The sequence below is a fragment of the Haemaphysalis longicornis genome, unplaced genomic scaffold (assembly GCF_048455015.1).
Source record: "Haemaphysalis longicornis isolate Haplotype H1 unplaced genomic scaffold, Haemaphysalis longicornis Haplotype H1 scaffold_13, whole genome shotgun sequence".
NCBI lineage: Eukaryota > Metazoa > Arthropoda > Arachnida > Ixodida > Ixodidae > Haemaphysalis > Haemaphysalis longicornis.
Window position 1 is genome coordinate 65,471,182 of NW_027526233.1, and position 24,499 is coordinate 65,495,680.

At 46.0% G+C, this 24,499-nt stretch overlaps 1 pseudogene; it reads right to left on the reverse strand.

Annotated features, from left to right (window-relative positions):
• Positions 1–19,117: 19,117 nt before the first annotated feature.
• Positions 19,118–23,555, reverse strand: LOC144163872 (uncharacterized; annotated as a pseudogene).
• Between the last annotated feature and the right edge of the window lie 944 nt (positions 23,556–24,499).

The following is a 24,499-nucleotide window of genomic DNA, read 5'->3' on the forward strand; positions in this document are numbered from 1 at the left end:
CACTCGTATTTTGGCGAGTGACATGTACCTGGAAGAATGGAGCAAATAAGGCATCTACAAGAGTCCGAGAAATATTTTTGACACGCGTGACACAAAACAGAGCTGAATATTGTAGTTAGAACACTACTATCCGACTTCATTTGAAGACACGTTTTGTACTTTCACGCTCAAAAAGATTTCGCGCAATCCTTTCTTTTCTAGCCAAGTAGCTTTGGAGGGACAATGGCATTGCTCTGGTGTCTGCCTTGTCCTTTTTATTACGAGCGGCAGAAAACGACGAAATATATTCCTGGTCTACAAGTCCAACTACAGTACTTCTAAAAGCCGTCAAAATAGTTCACTGGCTTTTATCTGTCATCTGAAAGATAGATAGGGTGAGGCATTGGAAAAAATGAAACAAAAGCCGCCTAATTAACCGCTTCTAATGTGCATGATCAAAACTTACATTGGAAAGTCGTTTTTCGCGAGCTCCTTCCTAAGAGTTCCATCCAGAATAACTGGTTGGAAAAAAATATAGAGTGATTTTATTTTTGTTGTAACAAGTCTTTTTCTGTAGGGATTCTCACTGTAAAATGACATACCAATTTCATTCTCTTCTCGATTATACATCGCGTTGTCCACTTGATACGGATAAAAAACCCTGAAACGTAAGAGACCATTCGTGGGCATCAGCGGCAATATTTCTCATTTAAAAAAATCCCAAAAAAAGTAGGTTGGCTTATGCTGCAACGCAGACGCGCCATATGACTCATTTAAACAGATTCTGGCGCAGCGCATTTATACGAAATATTTTGCCTTCGTTTATACTATTGTTTTCTAGTATCGTAGATGGCACAGCCGCAAACACTTAATTATTGATCCTTTCGGGCACTCTGAAACAGGCGAGAAAAGTTAGTGCTGTGTCAATACATGGATAAAGTACAAAATGAGGCACTGAGCAAATAAGACGCACAAAGACACTAGTAAAAAATGCAATAAAAAACGGAGACTTTTGCGCAACTATCACAGAAAGGCCTATGGTTATGTACCCAAAACAAAATATCAGTACACCGTTTCTCTTGTGAGGCTCATCAATACTAAATGATTACATAAAGTGCTTACATAATTGTTTACATAAAGCAATAATTGGCTACATAAAGTGCTAAATAAAAGCAAGAGCAATTTCTCTCTTTTTCCCTTTTATTGTAGTACAACCAACGGTGGCAATGATTGTTTTTAATGACTCATATAACGGTTGTTTTAGACATTCGCAACTTTCCCGCATCTTTGTAATGGCCAACTAAAAGTCGAAAGACATCGTCTGGGAATTTGGAGACTTAACCTGCAGTGATAGCCAATAAATATTTCAGCAATTTTCCAGCACTGTAGGATTACTATTGTTATAAAAAACCTTGAAGTGTTCGAACCATCGAAGTGGTTTTTGCTACACGTGAATAAGAGCTCTAAACACGTTATTTTGTCTTTCAACTACGCCGGGTAACTTAAACTATATATGTATCGGAAATTCCGATATCCGCAGAAGAAAAGCAAAACTAGGAATTGAGAAGATGCTATTTGACCTAGTGTGTCATTTAACGTGTATTTAAAACAGCGCTTTTACGTGCATTTGCGTATTTGCTCGAAATTCATAGATGGCTCCTATGACCAATCTCCTTTTTTGGGGAAAATAGAAACTTTGCGAAATCCGCCCTTCAAAATACCCAAGCTGGAATATTTCATGAGAGTGTGTGATGATTGGCTTTGGTGTTTACAACGGGGATTACGCCATCGCTGCAGCGGTGGCGTAGAGGTAGAGCACCCGCCTCGCCATCAGAAGGAACATGGTTCGAATGCGAGTAACTGATTATTCACACCGGAATAAAATAATCGCCTCTCTCTCTCTCGTATTGATGCAATTTCAGAATGAGGCTTGTGGTGCGGCCAGACCCCGGCGACCACTTTCTACAAATCACTTCCCCACCAGAACAGGATTGGCCACCCTGGCGTAGTAACGGCCCAAACCTCACATGAATGCGCCAATTAACCCCTGGCCATCAGTCTCCAGTGCCTACAAAGCAACTCGATTAGGCGGCGGTTAAACCTGTCACGCAGCAGAGGGGGCTAAGAATCCCTGGAACTGGACCGGCTGCCATTGGAGTCCGAACCTGGCAACGTTTACCAAAAGAACCTTCTCTAACCAAGCGGGTCTAGAGGTGCTGTTCAATGAATTAAAGGAAACTCAACAGGATGTTATAGGGCTTAGTGAGGTTAGGAGGACAAGTGAAGCCGCTACGGTGCTGGAAAATGGACACGTCATATGTTACCGTGGTCTAGTGGAAAGACGAGAACTGGGAACAGGATATCCAGTCAATAAAAGCATAGCTGGCAACATAGAAGAGTACTATAGCCTTAACGAAAGGGTAGCAGGTGTTGTAATTAGGCTCAATAAGAGGTAAAAACTCAATGTGCTATAGGGCTACGCGCCCTCATCTAGCCAAGACCACCAAGTAGTTCAACGCTTCAATGAAGATGTGGAATAGGCAATGGTAAAGTAAAAACACAGTATACCGCAGTTATGGGAGACTTCAATGAGAAAGTAGGCAATAAAAAGGCTGGAGACAAGGGACTTGGGAACTATGGTCTGGGGTGTAGAAATAGCAGGGGGGGACCCACTAGTCGAGTTCGCCGAACGGAATAACCTACGAATCATGAATACCTTCTTCTGCAAACGGGAGAGCCGGAAGTGGACGTGGAGAATCACAAATGGGGAGCATAAAAATGAAAAAGACTGCATATGATTGTTTTAATTTTACCACTCTTAGTTGGTTTTAGCTAACGATAACGTCTCACCCCGAACGAACGTCTCTCCTGGCGCCCCTGAAGGATCTGTTCTGGCTCCCCTACTATTTAATATTGACATTAACGACTTACTTTTAGCCGTCACTTCTCACATTTATCTGTTTGCCGATGAATGCGTTCTCTTTCATAAAATATCTAATGACAACGACCTATTAACCCTTCAATAAGATATTAACGCTACTTCTGTGTGGTGCGAAAGATGGGTAATTGAACCTAATACCAGCAAATGCATGTTTCTTCGCGTATCTAGAACTAACCATTTATTGACCACTTACCATCTGAACGATGCGCCATAGGAATCTGTCAGCACTTATAAATATCTTAGAAAACACATTACTACCGCCCTTACTTGGTTCGTGCATACTACGTACGTACTTATAACGCTAATCGCATGCTGGGCTACGTACGTTGAAATTTCTCAAAGGCTCCCTGAATATTAAAACTGACGCTTTATAAAATGCTTATCCGTTTCAAAATTGATTATGCCGCATCAGTTTGAGATACTAACCAAGAAAATTGAACAGACTCACACGAACTTGTCCTAAATAGCTCTGTTCATTTCATACTCTCTAAATACACCCAGACTGCTAGCAGAAGAACTATGAAACCCCGCCTCGGATTAACTGCCTCATCATCTTGTAGAAACACCCTTCCCCTGTGTCTGTTTCATATTCTTTTCTATCACAGCTAGCTAACCAATGAACTCATTCTGCCCGCTTGGTGCATTTCAGCTAGCATAAATCATGTCTATAAAGACGGCTTGCCATCCTGCAGAGTTTACACCTTTTCCTAGTCGTTACCACAGTGTACAAAACAAGGATGGAACCACATACCCGCACTGACGGCAATAATTTCGGAAACCAACATTTAAAAATTACTTAAGGTAACATTGTACAACCAGACCAATCTTGGTACACTGTATTTTCTTAGTTTTGTTCTGTTTATCATTTCTCTGCTCTGTTTAATAATATGTTTGTAGCCATTGTACCCCCTTCCCTTTTTTAATGCCTCTGCCCCTAACGGTACCGAAATAAATAAATATTATGCGATAACCCTGGCGTCGCGCAGGGTGTGGAATTGCTTGAAAGGGTAAGCTGTAGTGACCGCTGTATGGTAAGATCTCGAATTAGGCTATATGTGAGGAGGGGCCGTAACAAGCCCTTACTAAAGAAGTCGATTAATGAGCTAACAATAAGACATAAAGTACACGAATGCACGATCGCGCTGCCGAACCGATATTCATGTCTTACCATGGAAGCAGAGTTTACAACACAGGAAGCCAGCGACAATCTTACAAGCATTATTACGGAGTGTGCGGTAGAAGTCGGGGGCACGATAGCTAAACAGGATACTGGTAAACTTTCCGAGAAGACGAAATATATATTTAGGAACGTCAAAACATCACAATCTCTACACCAGCTGACAGAATAGAACTAGTTTAGCTTTCAAAGTTAATCAATAAGCATAAGTCAGCTGACATATGGAAGTATAATATGAAAAGAATACAATTTGCTGTAAAGAAGAGATGAAGCCTGAAAGGAGTGAAGAGGCGTCTGGGCGTGGTGAAAAACCAGATGTATGCACTTAAACACAAGCAAGGCAATGTCATCCCAAATAGGGATAAAATAGACAGGTAGCCGAGGAGTTAAAAAGAGATCTGTACAGCAGCCAAAACATCCAGGATAATGTTAAACGAGAAAGTAGTTCAGAGGAGATGGACATCCAACTCGTAATGACAGTACAAGTAAGGAAGGCTTTGCCAGAAATGATAGGGGGCAAAGCACCTGGTGAGGATCAGATCACAGCAGACGTCATTGAGGATGGCGGGGAAATTGTGCTTCAAAAACTGGTTAACCTGTATACGCCATGCCTAATGACCCCGAGTGCACCGTAATCATGGTGAAGGCTAACATAATCCTAATCCATAACAAAGGTGACATGAAGGACTTTAAAAATTACAGCCCGATCACCTTGCTGTCAGTCGTCTACAGGGTACTTAGCAAGGTTTGCTAACATAATTTCTTCCACCTTAACTTTCAGTCAACGTAAAGAACAAGCAGTGTTCCGTAAAGGCTATCCAACAATGGACCATATTCACAAGATCCGTCAGGTGATAGAGAAGTGCGCTGAGTATATAGAACCCCTATATACAGCCTCCATAGATTATGAGAAAGTATTTGACTCGGTCTAAACCTCAGCAGTGTGTATGACATTACGGAATCAGGGTGTAGATGGACATTATGTAGGAATACTAGAGGATGTTTACAATGGGCTCACAGCTACCATCACCCACCATAAGGAGAGCAGTAAAATGCCTATAAGGTAGGGCGCCAGACAAGGAGACAATCACTCCAATGTTATTCCCAGGATGTTTACAAGCAGAATTCAGAACATTGGATTGGCAACAGGTGGGATTAAGGTTGAATGGAGAATACCTCAGTAAGCGCAGATGTGCTGATGACGTTGCTTTGCTAAGTAACTTGGGGAACGAATTTCAAATCTTGCTTTCCGCACTGGATGAACAGAGTACAACCGTTGGCATAAAAATGAAGATGCAGAAAACTAAAGTAATGATTTAAAGTAACTAAAAGTAATGTAAAGTAATTTAAAAGTGAGAGCTAAAGGAATGATCTAAAGTGATCCAAATTAACTAAAGTAATTGGGAAAGGTCTCGACTCAGGGGAAGTGGTAAGCCAATATATCTACTTAGGCCAAGTTCTGACCCCGGATCCTAACGATGCGGCAGGGTTTATTAGAAGCATAAGAATGGGGTGGAGTGCATACGGCAGGCATTCTCAAATAATGAATTGGAGCCTACCATTGTCCCTGAAAAAGAAAGTGTATGACAGCTGCATCTTGGCGGTACTCACTTACGGTGCAGAAACTTGGAGGCTCACTAAGAGGGTTTCGCGAGGACGGCTCGACGTCAATGGAACGGATTATGATAGCTTTAACAATAAGGGACATGAAGACAGTGAAGTGGGTCACGTAACAAACGCGTGTTGAGGATATATTAGTAGAAATTAAGAAGAAATTGACGTGGGCGGGGCATGCTATGCGAAGGCAAGGTAAGCATTGGTCGTTAAACGTAACAGAGTGGTCTCTAGAGGAGGGAAGCGCAGCAGGGCATGGTACAAATTTAGATGGGCAGATGAGATCAAGATGTTTGCGGGGATGAATTGGTCGCAGCTAGCGCAGTACTGGGATAATTTAAGATCAATGGGAGAAGCCTTTGCCCTGAAGTGGGCGTAGATAGTGTGGTGACGATGATGATTACGAAGATTAATAAATTTAGCACAGAGATTACTAAAGTTAAAGTAATTGGTGGGCGTGAGCTGTGGTTTGGATGAAACAATGCATGAGCATTGCTTCTGACGAAGCCACAAGGTTGCAGCATGTCGCCTTACATTCACTTGCGCTGGGTCGCGCTGCTAAAGGTAAGTGTTAATAAATGTACCCATAACTCTCATAACAGGTTTGTTTGGGTTCACTGCGAGCCACGTGAAAAACCATCTTTTCCAACCGAAAGTTTTGGCGCAAGCACCAGGACAGACAGTGTAATAAAGGTAGAAAACTACATTTCTCCGAACCAAGGGTGCCATAATGATTCACTAAAATTACTTACGGAACAGATGTGACACCTTTTTTAAGAAATCTAACCTTCCATTGTTTGTTGTTCCTCTCAAAGCGATGGTAAATTAGGGGAAAGGAATCGTTGCTTTGTATATTCTTGACCTGCAAATAACATTCATTTGCACAGGGTGACCAAATAAACAATGTGAAGTAAAAATACTTAGTTATACACACGTGTTCATAGGGAACAACGTACTTGTACAAAAGCATACTCGAAAAAAAGAGCACGAGGACGTGGGTTCGATTCCCGGCCACGGCGGTCGCTTTTCTGGTGGAGGGGAAAAGCATAAAAGCCCGTGTGTACGAGATTCCGCAGCACGTCAAAGATCCCCCCTTGGTCAAGATTAATCCGAGGCCTCCACTACGGTGCGCCCAGATTAATCAATACTCGAAAAAATTCAGTGTCATCCCACACTGTGAAGAAGGATGACTTGCAAAGCAGCACACCCTTCAAAGAAGTGCACGAAATAAAACACGTTTCTTTATAATTTGCTACTGAGCCTTCTTCCAAGCCAGTTACTTAATAAACTTTGGAAAGATCCGAGGTTTATCCAAGCGGTAGAATGTAGAGCTGTCTCCTTCCCTCCCGCGTCCTGGACGTTTAATGTTTGTATAATACGCCAACACAATTCATTTTACAACAGATGGGAACGGACCGGTCTCATTGTACCATTTGGTGGCCACGTTGGAACCTCACGCTTACACAAGCGACACGTCATCATAAAACCGTCCCCTCCCAACCTGTGTACGCAGAACAAGGCAAATGGTCATCTGTGGTTGCTGAAAAGTGAAAGATACCGCCGAACATGTCCTTTAACCTGAACGAGTCATATTGGCTGTCGTCGATATTCCAAGGGGGCATGTCGCTGATCATCTGGAAGGGATTTGCAGCTACATGACACAGCCTTTCTGTGGTTTTAGCGCCGATTCACGCTTCTGTTGAGGCTGAAGCTTATTAAGTTTCCACTCTCCTTCCTCCAAGTTAACGACATGCATCCGTCCCGTAGCGATTTAACGCCTCATAGGCATCGACCTCTGTAATGGTGGACACACAGCTTGGTGTGCCTTTCGCGTCCCAGTCGTAGGCATCTCATTATCTGAGCAACACGCCAACCCAGGCCTAAACCGCTCGGTTGTGGAGGGTGGCGAGTTGGGCGAGTTGGTGTACTTGCATCTTGGGGAACAGCGCGAACAGGGGCACAAAAAGAAAGAAGTGGACAGGACTTGGTTGTGGAGGACAGCTGACTGGGCGCATTGAGCCATGAGGCTGCTAAGCTTAAATATCCCAACACTTCAACGGGATTGTCATCGGTGCGGCGTCACGTCCTGTTGTGTGTGCATGTCCCCTCCCTTTACCCCCAACCCGTGCAGGCCTAAACAGGCAAGGGTGGATGGGCGCCTAATTAGGCGCGAAATACACTGGCGAACGGAAAGAGAAAGAGTTTATATGCGACAAGACTAAGATCTGTTATTATTCTTCCGCCAGATGAACTATGACCAGCTGGTCAATGAGGTCCGCCGACGCGACAACGTTGCTCGGCATGGCTTTCAGGCAAAAGAAGAACAATGTGCTCACGCCGGCGTTAGAAGAGGGCAAGTTGCTTTCTACCAGAAGGAACGGGCGGCTGTAAGGCTAGGTGGAATTGGAAGCGGCAACGGCCGCGGCTACAGTCTCCGCGGCGGCGGCGGCGGCTTTCAGGCCATTTGCACTGGTGTTGAGTCTACGTAATCATCTACAAATGCCGCTAGGGTCGCTGTCCGCAGACGGTGCAACTTGTGAAAGAGGCATCAGTGGTGGCGAGGGGAATAAATGTGATAACTTTCGTAAAAAAGGAGTCAGCGGTGGCGAGGAGGAGCCCTGGAACGGCGCCGGCTAAATCTGCTTCACTGGAGCTAAAAGGGGGGGGGGGCTAGAGGAGAGGGTGAGACATATACTGCTTTCCAGCAATAAAAAATTGCCCATAGTTGGCAAATATAAAGCGGTGTACACTGGTGTACACTTTTTTGTGTACACTGGTCGGTCTAATTGCGCTGACACATGTGCTCTTAAGTATCGCCGAGGATAAAGAATTATTTGCGCATACTGAACACAGGAAAGCACAAGGTCATCGTTTTAAGGCGTCAAGTATTTCGTATCGTACTCGTAAGACGTTACAAACTCAATAATGTGGTGAAATACAATAATGACAAAAAGATCATTAGAGTATAGCGGGTGGGGAGAGAGAGAGAGAAAACATTTATTTGAGCCACGGTTACTGAAGGTTGGTGGCGGCTGCGCGTTGGCCAGCCGCGACATCGGTAGCACTGTGTACCAGGGCCTCGTGAATCTCCTGGCTAGATAAACCCAACGCCTCTCTCCATAGCTCGCTGCTCGAGATTTGAGGGAAGGGGTCGTAAGGGCAAGCCCACATGGAATGTTCCAGAGTGGCACATTGGCTGAATTGGGGACAGTTGAGAGACGGGAATGATGAGGGGTGGATGTGGTGTAGACGAGCTCAGCATGGGAAGGAGTCGGGTTGCAAGAGTCACCAATAACGGGTTTGGTGAGGTGTGTGGGGAGAATGGGCGGGGAGAAAGTACGACGAGAGAGTTGATGGTTCTTCCCGATGTCGTTGAACATCATGAGGCGTTCTTTGAAGGAGCGCGCACCGTGTCGGGGAACGAGGCTCACACCAGCCTGGAGTGTGAGATCACGGGCAATGTCATGGGCAAGTTCGTTTCCCGGCAGGCCAGTGTGAGCTGGGGCCCACACCAACTACCCCATCTTTTGAGGCGCGTTACTCTGGATGATTCGAAGGGCTTCAGAAGAGATGGTCCCCCGCATAAAATGCCCTAGAGCCAGCTTGGAATCCGTGACTACCTTGGTCGGGGTTAAATGTTGTGTGAGGGCCAGCGCAGTGGCCGCTTCCTCCGTAAGTCGTGGGGGAGGTAGTTAAGATGGTAAGCGGGCTGCGGGGGTGCAAGCGGAGCTGCGCGTTACCACCAGAGCGTAGGCGTTATGATGGCTGTATTCCGCCGCATCACAGTACGCCGCTATCGGCCATTTTGGCAGTCCCCGGTCCATCGCACGTGTATGGTATTGTCGGCACGCTGAGTTGCAGACGGTTGCTTTTGTCGGTGGAGGGGCCTTGTGAATATGTTTTTCCGGATTTGAAGTTGAATATGCATGGCACTTTTAGCTTGTTTGGGCAGCAGAATGCCTTGAGCAGCGACAATAGACTTCCCCATTTCCGTTACTTCTGGGCGATTTATCTGAAATGATAAATGTGCTTCAACTTATTCAGTACCATTGTTACTGCTATATATAGAATGTGCACTAAATGCATCCTCAGATATCTCGTTCTACGAGCTCACGATTCCTGCGATTCTCATTGAATTTTGCTTGGCTCAATCGCGACAAGCTCCCAATAATACGTCTTCAGTTCAGTGCGGAAAAGTGTGCTATCAAATACCTATAACCGGTTTTCCTCATTACGTAGCTAATTTATAAATCCTGTTTGAAAATTGGCGTTAGTGTTATTCTAACGAGACAATTTTTGGACTGAACGTAGCGAGTTTTTTTTTTCATCGCCGGTTTACGGTGACCAGTTCTCTGTCGGTTTTATCCTCTACCAGAAAAGAGGCTGCCTCGGCGTCCATTAAACCGGCGTCCTTTCAAATGCAGTTGATATCTGTGTTTTTTTCTTTTGAGGCAATTTGCATTCACACATGATATTACGCCTCTGTAAGAAGCCACAGCTAAAAATTCTGATTAAGACCGTCATGGCGTTTCAGGTCACAGATTGTGGGCAGATTTCTTCACCTAAAGATAGCAAACGTCTGCACAAGTGCGCCATAAACATGCTTTACATCACCAGAGCTGTCCTGAATTGCCTGCACCAACGCCAGTGCCGTTTGCCTCGGCACAGTTGGCAGGTGGCGTGTCCCATTCAAGTATTTCTTGTTCTCGGGACGTGTAGCCAGTAACTATGCCAACCGTATCCATTGACAGCGACATGGACCAATTGGGGGTGCCTCCCCCTGCAAAGTAATGTGTAACGAATCGTAACCAAAAAACGCTGACAAAATCTAACCGCTGAAAGGGCTCCAACATCGGCATTACAAAGTAAATATTCACACACATTTACCCGCGCTTCACTGATAACTATTAAGACTTCCCTATGAAACTATATTACACACTGGTTCAAATATAAAGAAGACAGATTCCTTTTAAGGCTGCTGAGCTGTGGCTTGGGTAGAGTTCAATGTACTCTAGTATGCGGTGGTTTCACAGTACTGCTCAACAGCGGTCAGTATCTTGAAGAAATAATTTGCTAGTGTCAAAAGACCATTTACCGGACGGCGATTACTGAATCTTGCGGGTATACATATTTCATTTACTGCATATAATGCGCCGTTTTTAATCGTTTCGGCTACACAATTTTATACAACGTATTGCAGCGAGGGTTTGTTTAATTTTTAAACACTTAAAATAAGAAATAGCGCAAATTGGGTGCGTTGAAGCTGGTTATCTAAAAACGAAAATTGGGGGTGACATATCGTCTGCAGCCTTTCTTCAGGGAAACCGGCTGCGCCTTTTTAGCGCGGAAAAGAAATCTCACCAGCCCGCTTGCAAGAAACACGAACTTTTCGTACATATGGCGCGGCAACGATAATATAGATCAATAGCGCATGCTAGGCTGTTTGAACAAAATTGCAAACGTGTTATTTATCGGTGTACAATTTGCGTCGCTTCATGCGGAAACTTTCCTCTTTGCGCTTCAGCTTCATGTTGTTTCAGCAATGTTCAGTCATGCCGTGTCATGTTTCGTGAAACCAAAGACGTTAAAACTCCATAGCAACTCCCCCTGCTGGGCAGCAATCGCTGCAATCAAAGATGCGTCTGTCACCTTGCGGTTTTATTTGCTTCGTCGCATGTTTACAAGCGACAAAAGAATTCTTTTCACCTTGTATAAACATCAGTGAAACTTTTCAGCGCCTTTGCTGGATCATGTTGGTGCACACAACATTGCAGAGGAACGCATAAGAAACCAAGGACCGCTGTCCAGATGGCCAACGCTCGATCTGGCGCAAGTTGCCAGAGTACATTCACCCGGTCGAATATACGCTTACTGCTTTGAGTGTAGATAATTATGAATTGCTGTTTGTTTAAACAGCACAATGTGCGCAATCTCTCCGAGTGTTTTTTTTGTGAAATCGACAATTTTATGACTATGAATAGCATAATAAAAGAGATCATCCCAAATTACTCTAGATCCCCGGCGCGTCTGGCACCTCCCATTTTAGAATACATAATAAAGAATACGCCAACCACAAGAAAAAATATAACAATGACATTTCGGCTTTGTTCACGCCAAAAGCAGAGAAAGATAAGATTTTTAGTAGGCCGGAGCACGTCACCTAAACACCTTGCCTAGGCGGTGGGAAGATGGCCGTCTGTGCAGTTCACAGTGTTTCTGTTCGTCTGTATCATTATTCATTCAAGATACAGCCTACAGGCGAAGTCCTTCTCCGTGGCGACGACGCGTGCCTTGCCACAGTCTATCTTATGATTAGACGATTGTGCATGTTACGCGAGGACACTTTTTCTTTCTTTACATCACAACAATGCTTTTTTAAGCGTCTTTAAAAATTTCCAGATTCCCCTATGTATACGAAGCCGTGACGAAGCCCGCAACCGGGCAATAGGTGTTCTTGCCCAACTGCGCCCCCGTGCTCGGGAATCTCCGCTTACGTCTGATCAAGGCAGAGCCATCACGAGTCTTTGCGATAATACGGACGTCACTGTGCTACCTGCAGATAAACACAATACGGCCGTCATAATGATATGAGCGACTACGACGAAAAAGTGCACGGGCTGCTTTCTGATGGAGACATGATGTCAAAAGTACAAAGCGATCTTCAGAAGCTTCTTGCTGGTGCTTTCCGGGTCATCCCAGCCCAACATAAGCCACTTTATTACAAGCTCTCATGCCACAATAGATCGGCCTCGGCTCTTTAAGGCGTTCTCAAAATTCACAAGCCCGGTACTCCGTTACGACACATCGTAGATTTCACCCTGTCCCCCCACTACAGGCTTTCTGGCTACTTGCATCGTTTCATGTCTCCTCTGGTCGGTCAAAGTAGCACCCACGGGAGAATTCAACCCATTTCATAGAAAAAGCCAAGGATCTCACGCTGAACGATGGTGCAATCATGGCGCCGTTCGATGTGGTGTCACTCTTCACAAGTGTGCCAAGTAATTTGGCATTGCAAGTATGCAAACACGCACTGGATTCTGACTCCACCCTCCCGGAAAGGACGCCCATCGACGTACCAGACCTTGTGCGGCTTTTGTTCTTTTTTTTTGTCGAATACGTACTTTGTGTTTCATAGTGTTTTCTTCAGACAAGCTGACGGTGCAGCCACGAGGGCTTCAATTTCATTATTAGCCGCCAATTCGACAATGAAATTTGTGGTACGACGAGCGCTTTTGCTCTTTACTCGAGCCCCGAAAATTTTCCTTCACAACGTTGACGATTGCTTTTGGGTAATTCAGAAAGAATATTTGTACTCGTTCGCACATCTCTTAAAGTGCATTAAAACTTCGCCTCGCAAAGATGCTCAAGAAATACAGCATACCCTAGGTGTTGGGAGTGGGTGAGTCTTTGGCCCGAGTCCTGCGGACGTATGATGTTCACGTTGCCCGCGTTTATACCCAGAAGGTACAGGACGGTCTTGTGACAGCGAAAGATAGATTGCCAAAAGAACAATTTCCCGGTGTGTGTATGAAGTGCCATGCGCGAACGGTGATAGTGTATACATAGGGGAATCTGGAAATTTCGAAAGACGAGTAAAAAGCATGGTAATGATGAAAAGAAAGGAAAAGTGTCCACTAATGCCCTCGCGGAACATGCACAATCGTTTAATCATGAGGCAGGCTAAAGCCAGGCTGCTATTATCACTACTGAGAAGGACTTCGCCTCTAGGCTGTATTTTGAATCTATAATATTCCAGACAAACAGAAAAACTCTGAACCCTACAGACAGCAATGTGCCCGCCGCCTAGGCATTGTATTTAGGTCACGTGCTACGGCCTACTTAAACTCTTAGCTTTCTTTCTCTGCTTTTACTGTTAACAAGGCTTTCCTTCGTGGGGGCTGAAACGTCATTGTTTTATTTTCTTTGCGTATTCTTTGCGTATTATATTATTTTCTTTGCGTATTCTTTACGGTGTATTCTGTTATTCCCGAGCATACGGGCGTCCGACGAAGCCTCGATTCCTCGCATTTTAAGTCGCCGTACGACTTTGTGAAGCAAGTTATCTGCAGCGTTTATGAAACGTGAAGATCGTCTTGAGCCCGTCCAAACCACCTGCTCTTCGAGAGCAGGGTTTTTTACATACGCGGACTGCTTAATTTTAAGATATATCTTTTATTTCGGGGTTAAAAGCTTTCCAAGTATAGTGCCAGACGCAGAGGCGCTAAGTTAGATTCGGAGCAGTAAACAAATATTGATTACATGCAAGCTGAGGCGTAGACTCAAAACGCATAGACGGAACCTCGTCAAAACTCTAAAACCCTGCATGGACAGTCAGAGCCCGATTACAGAAGTTTAAAATAACTCTTTTTAAGAAATTGGCTCTTTTAAAGGAGTAGAACAAGGTCAGTGTACACAGGCCTAATAACAACCTAATATCGGCCCTCAGTGAATCAGCAGCATCTGTGGGAGGAGCAACATGTAAAGAACAAACTGGAAAACCTAATAAGAGAACGAAAGAAGGAATTACCAAACGGAAAAACACGAAACTGTCTAGAACGCCGAATAGGATTCAAGTAGCCGACCTGTCAACAGTAATAACCAAAGAAAATAGAAAACATTCTTGCATATAACATAGCAGTGACCGTGGAAACGCGGCGAATGGGGAGGTAGCTTGGAGGCAACTGAGAGAAAGTTAGCCATTGGCAATGACAGTATATACGCCCTCAGAGATGAGCAGGGTAAGATTACACCCAACTTTTACAAGATCATATTGGTATCACTGCGATCCTACACCAGGCTGTATGCTAGTGACATTAAACCACAGGAAACTACTGAGATTACAAGCTCAGCTTGCGATGTACCACTAGTAACGAAAGAGTAGGTAGGAAAGGCTATCAAACGCATTGAAAGAGGAAAAGCTGCAGGGTACGACGGCATAAAAAGAGTATGTTTTAGAGGAGGGAGGGGAAAACCTTGCTGTACCATTTTCCGAATGCTTGAAGACTCAAAAAACGCCCAAAGTTTGAAAAAATGCCAACAATATTCTGATTCATAAGGAAGGAGATCGCAAAAGACCTCAAGAATTACCGAGCCATCAGCCTACTCTCGGTTATGCACAAGCTTTCTAGCAAACTTATAATTAGCCCCATAAGTGAGAGCCTGGATTCCCAACCCTGAAAACAGGCTGGGTTTAGGAAAGGGTACTAACTAGGGATTACATTCATGTTGTCCACGAAGAGATAAAAAAATCCACAGAATACGGACAGCCTTCTACACGACATTTAAATTCTGTGAGGCAGTGTTGGATTACGTTATCACCACAGCTCTGCTAGAAGCACGCACGCGATGCGCCGCTCTTACCAGTTCCCGCTACTTTTCACGCAGGTTCCATAATGTGTCGGCTCCACGCATTCCTTGGTCGGAGCGACGCACACAGCTGGCAAAACTTTGCTTCATTTCCCTGTGCCGAACCGATGTTCCCCACTTGTGGACTCAGCTGTGTGGCAGTACAACGTTTCATCTCCCCCTGGACCATGGTTTGACCAACTCTGCTCCATTCCTGGTCCTTTCCACGAACCAGCACCCAGCATATCTTCATCGACGTCAGCATCACGTGCGACAGATTCGTCACCGGCACCAGACCGCCACTGGATAAAGCAAGCCACAGGGAAGGCACCGTTTGTTGAGCTCGGCAGCACGCACGCGATGCGCCGCTCTTACAAGTTTCCGCTACATTTCACGCAGGTATATATTCGCTTCGCCTTACTTGCACCGCCTACTCGCTGCCGTGCTTTGTTAGTGCTGCCGAGCCCATGCTACTGTGTTGCTATTGTTTGTGACTGCTGCCGCGTTATATAAGAGTTATTATTGTTGTAGTCGGAAGATATTGAACTGAACCCTGGCCCTAACACTCGCGCTTCCACTGCAGATGATTCCTCGGAAATTGTGAAACTTCTTCAGCAACTCCAGTCTGGTCAAGCGTCTCTTCAATTCAAGCTAAGCTCTCCGAAACAGCTGTTATGTTTACCGAAAAAAGGAGACTATGTAAGACTGAAGACGACTGTACCTCTTTAAAGAGCGTAAAATGTGAAGTTAAAACTGTCCGAACCCTCGGAGAGCGTAATACGTCAGAGATTGCCAGGTTAGTGTCTAGGGTGGACGATTTTAACGATATTGCACGTCGATCCAACCTCTTGTTCTTTGGTGTCACAGATAGCTTCAACAAAGCTTGGGCGCAGTCAGAAATTTCAGTAAATAGTCTTTGCAGTACGAACCTGCAAACTAGTGTGGCACCTATTGATACCGAGCGTGCTCACAGGCTTGGTAAGATTGTTGCCGGTAAGAACAGGCCTAATATTGTCACATTCTCCCACTTTAATGTTAAAAATGCCATCTTCTCCAACGCCAAGATCCTGAAAGATAGGGACTGTAGTATTTCCGAAGCTTATTCGCCAAACACTCGCTTAGCGGGTAAAATCTTGCTGCAGTTTGCTAACTCTCAAAAGAAATCTTTTAAACTTCGTTACGACAAGCTTACGATCGGAGGCACAACTTATGTATTTCACCACAGCTCTAACAGTGCCGTTCCGGGCCAAGTCTAGCCTTTAATCAAGAGCAAAAACCCTCGAACGGTACTCTCCTGTCTTGTCTTTATACTAATATCAGGAGTGTACTACCCAAATGTGATTCGCTTCATGCCCTCATTGATACCATAGAATGTAATCTCGTTGCTCTAACCGAAACGTGGCTCAATACTGCAATAAGCGACTCCGAAATTGAGTCTGCATTTCCTAACTTTGACATTTTTCGCTGCGATCGTTCTGGTAAACGTGGCGGCGGCGTACTGATAGCTGGTCACCGCAGCTTACAGTGCTCCGTCATAAACGTTCCTTCCCCGCTTGAACAGCTGTTTGTGCGCTGTAATTCTTCGTATCTCCCAATTGCCATTGGCTTTTGTTACCGCCCGCCCGACGCTGACTATTCCTTTGTCATTCATCTGCATTAAGCGCTTCGTTCTTTAAATTCTTCCCATCGCCAGGCTTCTTTTCTTTTGGTCGGTGATTTTAACCCTCCAGCAATCAATTGGTGAAATCGTGTAGCGTGAACTGTAAGGCATAACATAGAAACTGACTTTGTAAACACGTCCCTCACTTTTGGTTTAACACAAATCGTCACAAATTCTAGAAGACAGACGGACCACACTTCATCGATCCTTGACCTTTTGCTTTCATCTAACCCAGATTGCGTTTCATTTATTACATATCACGCAGGACAATCGGGCCACTCTATCATCCACGTTTCAGTTTAAGGCAATGTGCCAGTCCAGCCACGAATTACAAAAAAACGATAACCTTACACGACAAAGGCGAATACTGTAGTATGAAGGCGGAACTTGAGGATTTTATGCCGAATGTGTTCCAAACTTTTTTGATCGTTCTGTTGAAAGTACCTGGTTACTCGTCGAAATAAATTAGACTCTAATGAAAAATACATCCCCACTATTTCTGTGGCTGAGCGATCAACGTCTCCTTGGTGTAATAACTCTCTTAAACGCCTCAAGAACAAAAAGTAAAGAAGCAAAATTATAAAGCAGCTAAATAAAAAAAATATTGCTAGTGCTTGGGACAGGTATCGCCAATCTGAGAAACCTGTCTTATCGCTTTCGGCCACAGCTAAACGGTCTTTCTTGTCTACGTCCCTGCCCAAGATGCTGCAGAATAAGCCTAAACAATTCTGGAAAGCAATAAACCTGAACCATTCAAAACCCATCTGCTTTTATGACGAACATAATTGTCCGATTCCAGTGTCTGATGGTACCCGAAAGTTAAATTCTACCTTTTGCTCGGCGTTAACTGAGGAGCTGGATATAGAATTACCGAACTTTCTTTTCTACGATCACCCAATCATGCCCGGCATTACCTTTGAGGCTAACGGTATCTTGAAACTGATTGAATCGCTCGAGCGCACTACTTCATCAGGCGTGGATGGCATCAATCCCGAAATCCACAAAAACACTAAATAGATATCCACTACAATACTCTCCCGCATTTTCCAACATTCGCTATTATCTGGAGTGGTGCCGCAGGACTGGACGGTAGGCAAGATCATTCCAGTACCAAAAAAAGGTAATTCATTGTCACAAAACAGCTACCATCCTATTTCGCTCACTAGTATATCGTATAAACTCATGGAATGGGTTATGTATTCCCACATAAAAAATCTTAACGCTCCTTAACTTTTGCAACACCAATCAACATGGATTTCTTAAAGGACTAACATGCGACACCAAGTTAGCTTTATTAATAATGACATAAGTACTAACCTGGACATGAATGTACCTCTAGACTCCATATTTCTAGATTTGGAGAAGGCATTTTATAAAGTCCCACATAACAGAATATTTCTAAAGTTATCTCGTCTAAACCTTGACCCCGCTGTATTCACTTGGTTGCAAAATTTTCTAACTAACCGTAAGCACTTCGTGCAGGATATAGTGGTAGGCAGATACTAGCTGGAAGGCGCAGATGCCAGATTTAGCAAATGTCTGACTCCTAACCACGTACTTTGAGGGATGTGCTGCTATCCTTGAGGCAACGGTCATGGATGCTCACATCCAGGTTGAAGTGGCTAAGACAGTCTGCTCTGAGTATGGCGAAATTAACGTGCGCTACCACAAAGACCCAGCGGAACAGGCGCCTGAATCTTATTTCTATTGTCAGGGAGCGGTAATCGTACGTAGCGATGGAAGTGTGGTTCACCGCCTGCACCAACGGTATGTTCTTGCTACGTCGGCGATCCTCGGGCGTGGCCGGGAGAATACAGCTTTCTGGTCCCGTGTCAACTAGCAGGAGGCAGTTGCTTACGTCGTCAACTACAAAGTACAGGCGGCTGGGTGGAGGGCCGATGTCGCAAGACGCCGTTAACGGCGGGCCGGAGCGTTTCTCAGAAACGAGCAAGGTTGAGTGCAGCCGCTAGCACCCGTGCCGGAACGACGGTGGTACCAGCAATGTCCATGCTATCCCGTGACTGGTTTCTCTGGAAAGAGCTGCTGCCTTGAAGGGGATTGGTTGTGTCGTTGCTGGCACTGTTGGGGAGCGCCAGATAGCAAAAGTTGCTGCATGGTGTCGGTCAGTTGTTGCACTTTCTCTTCAAGGCGTGACAGATGATCTGGTTGTTCGTGTGTTCTTGTAGCATCATTGGGCACGAATTTTGGAGTTGAGTATTCCGTGATGCGATCGGCCACTCGCGCCAGTCGATCAAAGGACGTCTCATCTGAACCCGCGAGTGCGACGCGCATCGATTGCGACAGCCGTTGCAGAAAATGTTCACGAAGAAGTGGGAGCTGGCCGTCCTAACGCGCGTGCACAACGAGTTTGTTGCCGCATCCGGTGCAGCAGTTGGTAAGGTCATTTGTCGCCCAGATCTTTGCGCAATAAGAGCTGCTTAAGTCCTTTTTCTTCAAACGGCTCGAGGTAGTCCAGCACCGTCTTTTTGAGAGTGTCCTTGTGTGGGGTGTCGTGTTGCGGCCTAGAAGTAGGGAGAGTGCAGCTGGTGTACCGCTAAGAACGGGGAAAGGGACAGAGCCGCCGACGATGCGGGCGAGATAATGACAACCTTTATTCCATGCCACCAGCGTACATATATAACAAACACACATGTGACTACTCACATCACGTACAAACTGCACGTGGTACGTCGGGGCGAAAGCAGCAGATAACACAGGCACACGATACGCGGCAGAGGCGCTATCCCCACATCTCCCCTTCTTAAAAAATACGCTCACAGTTGCAACGAAACTTAGCCGCACCGCCAGCGAAAGACGAACCTTATAAAAGACAGAAACAATGCGCAACAAAAGGAAATTACATTCAATTACTGAAACCGTAGCGGTCTGGCTGTCGAACGAGACGACCAGATCGCGTTCTATATTCTGGGGTGTCAGTTCACGGTAATAAAGGGCTAGATGAATCGTCAGGTACTGTGCTGTCAGTAACACGCATCGATCCCTGTTGGATTTCTACCCGACTGTCTGTCTGACAGAAATCATAGCTTCCTCCATCGTCCTCACCGTCATACGGCTGCGAAACAAAGCGAACAAGGAGTTTCGTGTTTCTCTCCAGAACTACGTCGGTGGAAGTTTTAACCATATACGACCTCGGACGATCAGCAGGATGCGTGACTCGCGCTTTCGCTTTGCAGTCTGTCACCCAGACTTCCGCGCCCGGTTCGAGCACTGGCAACGAAGTAGCTCTGTGGCGACGGTTGAAATACGTACGCTGTCGCTGTCGAGTGGTTGTGTCGTGGTTTCTCATTCTGCTCAGGCTCACTTTCTGAGGCAGAAGGCTCTTTGGATGGACAGGTATCGTTGTGCGCATCTGCCTGCACACTAGAAGTTCTGCCGGGCTTTTTCCCTGTGGCCCCGCAGTGTCCTTGTACGCTAGGAGAGAAAGATATGGGTCCTTCGCTTTTGTAATCAGACATTCAACTGTTTGCACCATCCTCTCTACTTCCCCATTTGCTTGGGGGTATCTGGAACTCGAAGTCACAGTGCTAAATCCGTAGTTGCGGGCGAAAAACCTGTATTCCTGCGACACAAATTGCGCTTCGTTGTCGGACATATCGATCACTGGTATGCTATGTCTTGCAAAGAAAGTTTTCGGGTGCATGATGACAGTGGAACTTGTTATCGAAGATAGCAAGGCTATCTCTGGGTATCTAGTAGAATAATCCACGACCACCAAATACCATTTTCCTTGATAATGGCAGAGATCAGCACCTAGCTTTTGCCAAGGACATTGTGGAGTGGTTGTCGGGATCATTGGTTCTGACTGCTGTCTGTGCTCTGCGCATACACGGCAATCGGTCACCAAAGCTCTCAGCTGACAACTCAACCCAGGCCACCATACTGACTCTCTGGCTCGAGCTGTGCATTTCTCGATTCCCTGGTGACTTTCATGCAAGTGTATCAATATGTCTGCTCGCACTTTCTGTGGAACTACAAGCCGTGTACCTTTCAGTAGCACACCTTCTACGACTGCCAGCGTGGCTCTTTTCTGCAAGTATGGACGCAAAACCGTCGAAAGCGACGACAACTTCGGCCACCCTTCCCGGCTGAATCTCATGAGTGTTTGACAGACATCAGCTGCTTGTCCTGCTTTCACTTTTTCAAAAAGTCAGCTTCGATGGCGTTTGACAATGAGCCAGAAACGTGCTTGCTGATGTCACCAACACACAGTGCATGATCCATTTGTTTACCCCGAATCGGGGCTCTGGACAACATATCTGCAGTAACAAAACTTTTACCCGGGATATGCACAACCTCATAGCTGAACCGCATGAGCTTCATGCGAAAACGCTGAATGCGTGACGGTAAAACATCTAAAGGAGATTTCCCCAACAAGGATGTGGCTTGTGGATGTGGTTTGTGGCCGGTTTCACACACACTTTCAAGACCTTTGATGTACCCTTCGTATCTTTCTGCCGCCTATGCCTTTCTCAATGCTTCCTTTTCAATGTGGGAATACCTGGTATAGACAGTCGTCAACGAGTGCGAGGCAAATGCAACTGGTCATTTTTCTTTGGTTGAATTTGCATAAGTACTGCCCCCAAACCGAATGATGACGCGTCACCGGAAAGAATCGTAGGGTACTTTGCATTATAGTTAGCCCTGACGCGCACCGAACTGATAACGTCTTTGACGTATGACAGCGCTTGCTCTTGGGCTGGTCCCCACGTCTATTCAGAACCCCTCAAAAGCTAGTGGCGTAAGGGCACCGTTTTCGAAGCCAACCTTGCCAGATGATTAGTCATACCGAGCTGCCGTCGAACGTCAGATACGTGAGTTGGCGTCGCGACTTCTTCAATGTCCCGAACTTTTTCATTGTCCGGCTTGATTCCATCTCGACTGATCGCACAACCAAGAAACTTTATCTCGGTTACTCCAAAACGACACTTTTCTTTGTTTAGCGTAACGCCAGCACTCGTGAGGAAGTCTAAAGTTAGACGCAGACGCTCGTCATGTTGAGGCTTGTCGCAGCCATAAATGAGCACATCATCCATCATGTTCACCACACCTGGGATTTCTTCTCGAGAATCTGCTACGTTTTCGTTTGAAAAAATTCAGGTGCTGACGTTATGCCAAACGGTAGTCTCTGAAAACACTATCGCCCAAATTGCGTTATGACGGTCGTTAATAATTGACTTTCGGGCGAAAACTTGATCTGATAAAAACCGGAGTTGGCATCTAGTTTTGAAAACACAGATGACCTACTTAACAGACCGAGGTTATCCTGTACCGGTGGCAAGACATAGCGCTCGCGAAGTACACTTTTCATAATTGCGTCAAGTCAGCGCAAATACGAACATCTCCAGACGGTTTGAGTACTGGTACAATACCCGAGGACCATTCTGTAGGTTCCTCTACTTTGCAGATTACATCATCCCGCTCCATACGCTCGTGCTCCTGCTTTACTCGATCCCGCAAGGGCAAGACAACGCGACGCGCAACTTGAATTGCAAAGGGAATCGTGTTCGGCTTCAGTCGAATATTGTATTCGCCTTTCATAGCTCAGAGAACTGAAAAGCTGCGGGTAGCAAGCCTCAATAGCTGACGCGCAACTGACCGAGTCAGCGAACATAAGCTCTCGAGCTGGGAGACCCAAAAGTATGGAGCGTAAGGGTGAGACAACGTACGCAATCTGTCGGACCGTGCGTTGTTTCCACTGGATATTGGCAACAAAGTTTCCGAGAATATAGAGTGGCTCATTCGCGGGTGCTGTTAAGGTTCTGTCGCACTTGTCTAACCTGGTAGGTAATCCAGGAAACGTCGAGGGTACCAGGGAAACTTCTGCACCAGAGTCTAGTTTAGCGAACACCGGAGTGCCGTTTATGATGACCTGAGCATACCGGGAATTAGAGTGCTCCCCGTGCACCGCGCCAACAAAGTACGCCCCTTTGTCCATATGAAGAGCAGAAAGTTGTACCTTCTTCCGGTCGCCTGCAGCCTTTTTTCAACACACCACTTCAAAATGTCCGGAACAACCACAGTAGTAGCATTTCGCAGCTTTTTCACGGCAGAAGGTCCTAGAGTGCGCTCCTTGGCCGCAATTGGGGCATAGACCGGGGGTGCGTGGTTGGAATGACTGCTCGTTGGTGCGCTGACCTTGTAGGTCAGGTGCACTGTTCCTTGACGAGCTGCCGGGACGCAGTCCTGAAGAGATCTTCCGGGGCTGCCCTTGGTTGCTGACCGCGTCCAGGTTGCTGGCTGACGCTGGCGAAGGTTCGTCGCTGGTTTCTCGCAGCTGCTGCTGCTGTTGTTGGACGGTCTCCTCCAAGCTAGCTTTTGCCAAAGCACTGGCGAGTATCAAATTTGCATCAATTTGTAGCGAATCGGAGAGCTTCGCCGACGACAAACCTGTCGCGGATCTTGCGTTCCTTTTCCTGGCAGTCGCACCGGTCTGCCAGGGTGTGCAATGCAGTGATGAATTGGTCGACTGATTCGCCAGGTTGTTGAATGCGTCGGTGAAAACATGTGCTCTCATAAACTAGTTTGCGTGCGGACACGAATTGGTTGTCGAACGTATTTTTGACGACATCGTACTGCTTGTGTTGCTCTTCAGATAAAGCGAAAGTTGAGAAGATTTCTCTAGCTTGCATTTCCATCGTATAAAGCAGACTCTGGACTTGTGCTTCATCACTGCGCTCGTTTAAGCCCGAGGCCAAGCGGTAGTCATGGAAGAGCTGGATCCAAGAAGGCCATTCGGATGTCCGCTCGAAGTCAAACGTTGCCGGAGCTGGAACAGTGAACATGCCGTAGAATGACTTGACGACGTTGTCTTTTGACATGGCGGCGCTTGACGATTGGTGCAACGCCCCTTGAATATCAGAAGACGCAATCTTCTGACACAATGTCGTGTTGCGGCCTCGAAGGAGGCCGAGTGCAGCTGGGCTGCCGCAAGAACTGAGAAAGGGACCGAGCCGCCGACGATGCGGGCGAAATAATGAACACCTCTATTCTATACCACCAGCGCACATATATAACAAACACACTTGTGACCAGTGACGTCACGTACAAACTGCACGTGGCGCGTCGGGGTGAAAGCAGCAGATAACACAGGAACACGATACGCGGCATAGGCGCTATCACCACATGGGGGGTGAAACGAAAACGTCGTCGATAGCGTTGGCGATTTCGGGGGGCAGGGCTGTGACGATGTGAAGTTCCTTCGTCGACTGCGAGGTGATATGCCAGAGCTCAAAACGGGCCTCCACTTGGCTCAACCAAAATCTTGGATTTTTAGGCCAAAATTTGGTAGCTTTTGTTCTGTGGCGAAGATTGCAGGCGTGGAGGCAGTAGTGTTGTCGAAGCTCATTGCGGTGTGTTCATTGAAGCACTTTTCGGGTCGCCATTCGTGCAGGCTGTACCTGTTGATTCTGTCTGGCGTCAGCATTGTGAACTGGCAGTCCGGTCGACTGCCGCAGATGTTTCGTTCCTTGAACCAGACGTCCGACGGGGAGTGAAATTCCACGACCGATTTTTTTTTTCCTCCTCTTGAGCGCCTTTTCCTGTTCGCTATGTCCCAGTTTTTTCTTCACATTGTTCCTTTGGTCGGTTTTTATATCTGTCGTCGCTGCTGCCTCTTTCTTCGGCACAATGCCCAGCGGTTCAATTACAGATGGGTTTTAATGTCCAGCCAACAAAAAAAGTTACACCTTTAAAACTGCTTCCATCAGATATTATATTCGAAGGCTTTGCGGCAAACTTTCTCCAAACATGGGTAGTTTTGTTG